Source organism: Selaginella moellendorffii, unplaced genomic scaffold (assembly GCF_000143415.4).
Source record: "Selaginella moellendorffii unplaced genomic scaffold, v1.0 SELMOscaffold_36, whole genome shotgun sequence".
In the NCBI taxonomy this organism is placed as follows: domain Eukaryota; kingdom Viridiplantae; phylum Streptophyta; class Lycopodiopsida; order Selaginellales; family Selaginellaceae; genus Selaginella; species Selaginella moellendorffii.
Window position 1 is genome coordinate 460,499 of NW_003314297.1, and position 6,813 is coordinate 467,311.

Consider the following 6,813-nt stretch of genomic DNA (forward strand, 5'->3'; position numbering starts at 1 on the left):
CCTCCACTCCCTCCAAAAGTGCCTCTACAATAAAGTAGAAACATAAGTTACTGTTAGGAAGTTTTACTCATCAAACCTGGATGGCACTCGAGGTAGAGATCAAGCTCAAAAGGTGATGATGGCATTTGCCTCCACAACTCCAAGTACCATGGACATAGTTCTCGCTCCCACATAGTTGGACAATGGAACTCTGGCTCATACATAGCAAGTTTCTTCCCACTAGTTAAGAGCTTGAGAAAAACACTTGCTATGTACACTAGAGCACCTGGGAAAGGATTTAAATACTTACAAAAGAGCCATGATTAAATAAGCAAGTCAAGTTTTTGCAATATACCTATATGCCATGTGAGCGTGAGAAAAATGGTTGGCCCAACTAGTTCTTGAAATCCATGGAGATTGAGTTGCCATCAGGAAGCCATCCATCCCCAAGGTCTTGAAGGGAAGCTCAGATATATTCTAGAAGTGTTATCCCAGTGCAAGCACTAGTAAGGAACTTTGTATCCCATGCTTGAAGTAGCTCCTTAGCAACCGCAATATTCTGAGTGATATAGAGTTTCTTCTTCATCACATTCTCAAGTTTTCTCTCCAACCTCTTATCATTGTTATGATGCCAAGTGTTAAGGATCTCCAAGCAAGAGGTTTGTTCGTTGAAGGGGAGTTTGCTTTTTGCAATGTTATAAATCAATTTTTCAAGTGCTTTACCATTTCTTGCAAGGACAAGGATTTCAAAGTGGAATGAGAAAGATAAAAGGGACTAACTTACTGCCACGAGAGCATATCTTTGCAATGCAATCCAACCAATCTTTATCGCGTCAAATGTTCACAATCGCAAGTAGCTTCTTCACCTTTGATTTCTTCGAGTTTAAAATGCATTGCTCAATTTGTCACAGTTCAAGGTTCTTTTACACCTTATTTGTCACTTGTGTAATCTTCAAATATGAGTTTTGTTCTGCCTTGACAATTGGCTAAAAGGAAACCTTGTGAGTAGAAAACACATGTTCATGCAAGAAAAGGATACCTTTGCCCAAACCATAACCTAAAAATCCATAGGCACCTGATACCAAGTAAGCAACTCTTGGCCTTTACGTGCTACAAGCTTTGCTTGAACTACTTCCATAACCTCATGACTATACAGCATTTGGATTTCCTTGAGAGAAAGCATGCCAACATATCGAAAGTGCTCGATATCATGGACTAAGGTATGTGCTTGGAAAGCAAACTGATTAAGCCTGTAACATAGTTGGTGAGAACAAAGGTTACTACTAAAAGATTCTTACATGTTGATCTTGTGACATGCCAAGTTGAGCCTCACAACTTGGTTTCGATCTTGTGGCTCCACAAGTGTCACTGGAACACAAATATGTCACTTGTTATCGTCCTGGAACTTCTCTTGCATACACCTTCAAAATGCTAGCCACTAGTGGTTTCCATCAATAATTAAGGACATCCGGCCTACAAAGACTTGTGTCTCCTTGTGGCATGCCATCAAAGTATCAAACTCCTAGGATTTCCTCTGCCATATTTGATCCCAAGTCTGCTTAATCTTGGGAGTAACCATGTCTATGCGATTTATTCCGGGGATTGATGACGACACAATAAATGATCCAGCAGTGTGCCCAAATCCAACCTCTGTGAAAGAGGTATAAATAGCCATGTTGAGGTCTTAGGCTGAGCGCACCCAGTGACTCTACTTAAGACAGCAAAGTGGAATCTAAAAATGTTGGGATCCTTTCCAAGCCATTTCACCTAACACCCTGCTGATAGATTGTTCTTGAGCTTGGATAATAGTCTCGCATACTCGCTCATTCAAGATTGTGTCGGCCTCTACCATAGTTACCACCTCATTTCTATGACCTTTAGAAGCAACAACATGTCTGCCATTTCCACCACCAAGATCTGCCCCACCACTTATAACACTAGGTGCCTCATTTCTGCCACCAAGCAATAGAAGATAAACTCAAACCTATATCAACTAACATAGGGAGAATAATAGAAGACCTTTTGTTAATTTTTGAAGCAATGGATAAGGCATTTCGGCAATCTTGATCATTATGGTTGGAATTTAAGGAGTTCTAATACATGAGAGGTGAGGAACTTCCTTCTTCCTATAATGGGAATACATTCTTCAAATTTCCATTGGCCAATTTATCAAGCAAGAAGAGGGGTATGGAAATGCATCTTGATCCACATAATTGATGCTAGGTAAAAATGACCCACTTCTCCCATTTCGACGGATCTGTGTCTATAGTCCATTGTGGTGGACAGCTTTAGTGTGTCATTGAAAAATGAATATGTTTTTTTGAAGGCTCAACAATCAATCCCCTTAGGCGTGATAAGGTTGCTACAAGGTTTAGATGTTGCAAATGTAGGGCAACACTTGTGTGTTAAGCATGTTGCGATGTAAAAAGGTATCATTTTCTTCTATAGGATGGATGTTTAGTCAGAGCAGTAGTGCATGTTGGATACCACCAACACGCAATAAAGGAAGGAATCTGCCGTGATTCTTTTCACAATTTGAAGGCTGTTGTTACTACAGAGGCTAAGAAAAGTGCTGCAACTCCAAAGTGTGTTCAACAGTCTATATTAAAGGACTATACGGTGGACACATTGCTACAAGCTGATAGCAAAAAAGAGTTCATGGAGAATAGCTTGAAAGACTTACTTCAAAATATAGAACCCGTGACAAATTTAAACAAGTATAAAATTAATACTTAACTCTATTTTGTCACTAGAAACACTCCTTTTTTTTGCAGAATAAAGAACTAGATGCAAAAAGGGCAAGATAGAAAGCTTCAATCTAGATTGGATGTGATTTTGGGGTTAAAAAGAAAACATCCCTATGAGTTTATTCATGGGAGTTTGTTTGTTGGCCAAGTGACTTCGAATAGTCAATGCCCTTTCATCTTTAAGATGTCCACCCTTGGTCCTACTTCTGATATGGACCTTGTATAATGAATGGATATAGATGGAAACAGGGACTTGGCTAATTCTTAGATCCATTTTAACTATATGGAATGAGTTTCAAGCTGGTCACTACTCGAGGTCAAGCTCGGGTAGTTTTTCACCTAGAGGGGCCAAGATTATTCAAATAACCTCGGGCCCCTAGACCCCAAAACTGCCCGAGGTTAAGCTTAGGCCCCCCATCTCGGGTAGTTTCTAGCCTCAAGGGGCTAAGGTTATTCAAATAATTTCGGGTCCCCGAGCCCCAAAACTGCCTAAGGTCGAGTTCATACCTGCCACCTCAGGCAGTTTCTAGTGTCGAGGGGCCGAGGTTATTCAAATAATCTTGGGCCCTCGGACCCCAAAACTGCCCGAGGTTGAGCTCAGGCCCACCACCTTCTGGCCTTGAGGGGCCAAGGTTATTCAAATAACCTTGTGCCCCCAGACCTTGAAACTACCCAAGGTCAAGCTTGGGCCCGCCACCTCAGGAAGTTTTTGGTCTCAAGGGTCCGAGGTTATTCAAATAACCTCGGACCCCAAACTCCCTGAGGTCGAGGTTGGACTTGCTGGGCAGTTTTTGGCTTGAAAGGGCCAAGGTTATTCAAATAACCTTAGCCCCCAACCCAAGGTTGAGCTTGGGTAGTTTTTGGCCTCGAGGGGCCAAGATTATTCAAATAACCTTGGGCCCCCAGACCCCAAAACTGCTCGAGGTTGAGCTCGGGCTTGCCATCTCGGGCGGTTTCTAGCCTGGAGGGGCCGAGGTTACTCAAATAACCTTGGCCCCCCAAACCCTAAAACAGCCTGAGGTTGAGCTCAGGCAGTTTTTGGTGTTGAGGGGCTGAGGTTATTCAAAATAACCTCAGGCCCCAAACCCCAAAACTGCCCGAGGTCGAGCTTGGGCCCCCCACCTCGGGCAGCTTTTGGCCTTGAGGGGCCAAGGTTATTCAAATAACCTCAGGCCATTAGACCCAAAACTTGGACCCAAAACCTTGGACCCAAAACTGCTTGAGGTTGAGCTTGTGCCTGCCACCTCAGGCAATTTCTAGCCTTGAGGGGCCAAGGTTATTTAAATAACCTTGGGCCTCTAGACCCCAAAACTACCCGAGGTTGAGCTTTGGCCAGCCACATTTTTGTTCTTTTTATTTCTTGACTTTTTTTATACCCTTTCTATAGTTTCATTAACTAAAATTCTTTTCTTGCAGAAAATAAAAATAGTACCATTGTGGCATTATGAGTGTCTTCATTGGGTCCTACAATTGATTTTTAACATCTTTTAAAAGGACATAATCATGGATATAAGGCATTAGTTTGATTGTTGGTGCCAAAAAATATAGAGGCTATTGCTCCCAATTGCAAACTTCATTCTCTCTAACTTTCTAGATAATCTTTTAAATATTGATGGAAAAGTTAAGAACTAGAACTTTCTCTACTTGTGTGGTGCGTTTTCTTGTTGAAAGCCCTTTTGCTTGAAGTTGGCCATGTCATCGTCATCTTGTCAAACAACCAATTGGATATATGAGCTTATAATGTGCGTAGTGGAAGTTTGTTTCAAGTCATTCTCTTCCAAGTGCGTCATGGATCTTGTTGGCATTGATACTATAGGTGTCCAAGGCAAATATTTATTTTCTAGGTTATAATATGAACCTATCATGCCTTCCACAAAAACACAATAACGGGTTTTTATATAGCAAGTGTGTAGCACATGTTTTGCTTGGGTACAATAATCCCACTAAGATCATACTTAATCTTGTGGTTGAATAGATCCATAACATGTTTTCTATGTATTGATTTTGAACTCCATCAGCCATGTAAGTCTTACTTGAGCTCTATTACACACTAGATAATATTGTGATTGATTGCACAACAAATAATGATTCTATGGTGGAGGTAGCATATGACTCTAGTAGATTGGTGTTGACTATTGAAAAACATCATTTCTTCAAACACTAGCTTAGAGCTACCTTTAACTTCAATGATGATTATTATGATTTTAATATATATTTAGTTTTGTTTTATAGATCACAATCACTTGGAGTTTGTAAAGTTGGAGGTTTTAGAATTCTCCCAAAGTATGCAAAACCTATGGCTCAACAAATGCAAAGTGAGTATAATCTCAATATAGAAGGAGGCATAGAAGGAAATGATATGTTGATGATGAAATAGAAGAAAGCTAAATAAATCCTTACTTAAAAAGAAAATGCTATTATATATCAAAATTTCAATTTTAGTGTCAATGTTAGTTGTCAATGTTAATGTCAGATATCATAATTGCAAATTAGTATTCTCACATGCAACCATCAGTTTGTAATGCTTGTGTGTTGCCATCTCATCCTTCAATATTTTATCAACAATTATATATGAAGTGATAACACTATTTATGTAGTAGTTATAGCAGTGCTTAAGAAAACTATAAAAGCCCATAAAAATATACTGACCCAAGAAAAAAAGGCATATTAAGCATCTTAAAATCAAACTCTCAATGTGTTTATTAGTTCTTACTAAATCAAGAGTGAACTCTTCTATAGATTGGGTATAGTACACTTCAACTTGAGAAGACTCCCCATTATTGACTTTGTCATCCACATTTAAAAAATGATATATTGGGAGATCTATTTCTTTGAAGAGGTTAGAATGAGAGGATGATTCAACATTAATAATGCTAAGGGAGGAATAAGAATGTGAAGGATGATTGTTGAGCAATGTTAGACACTGGTAAGAAAGCCTATATATTTTCTTCTTTCAACCCACCCCTAAATCAAACTCTTAAAGGGACAATATAATTAAATTTCACTGTAAAATAGCCTTAAAAACCCATATTCTATACTAGCTAATGCAATGTTTCCCAAAGGGATGTTATTCCTCACTATGAAGCAATAGTGGGTATAGATCCATAACTTGTTTTTTAACTCATTGTATATCCACACTTTCTAGACCTGTTGTTGAGCATTTGGTATAGTGCTCAAGAAAAGTGTGAAGATATTTGTCCTAAAAAATTGAATATAATAGTGTTTTGTGCTTTCAAGCAGTCTTGCCATACCAAGAGCAAGATCTTGTAGAAATATGTGGCACTGTTCTTGAAGCGTTTGAGGTAATCCCTCTCTAGCAATAATATTCAAAATTTTATATTAGTTTGACTTCACAAGAACCCTCAATACAAAAAGGATTGTAATATGGTTATGGTAGAGGTGAAAGTGGAATGTTAGTAGAACTTGGGGATGAAGGTGGAAATTGATATAAAATGCTAGAGACCAAAGTATGAGTAGTAATGACTTTCTTTTGAGCCATTCTTATATTAAACATTTTAGCTTTCCAAGAAGCATAAGGACAACAAAAATACTATAATGACTAACTTTTCTTGGCAATTTATATATTAAGTTTTACTCTTGGGAATGAGGTTTATTTATTATGACACTAATGATACTCATATTCTTGAAATGTCAATCTCAGAAATGAGATTTCATAATCATAGTCTACTTGTGAATAAAAAAGCTTCTAGAATTCTAGATGCACATGCTAGAATATTTATCATTTTAATAACCATCTACTCCATTACATATATATTCTTTTCTACACTTATGCCAACTTTCTAGAAAAATAGACTACAGGGAAATATAAACCACATTATAGTAGTAGGGCATGCAAGCATGCAGGCCAACATGCATTCTCTCATGTGAGATTACACTTCAATCTTGGAAATATAAATAAACTTGATTCTTTGATGTGATATTACTTTTGAGTCTTTTAAAAGTTTTTGATGTCTATTATTATTATTCACAAATGACTCTTGAAAAATCCTAGTGGGGATTCACCCCAAAAATATACCTTCGTCTTTTCAGCGCACCGCTAGGAAAATCCACGGTAGTTTCCCATCTC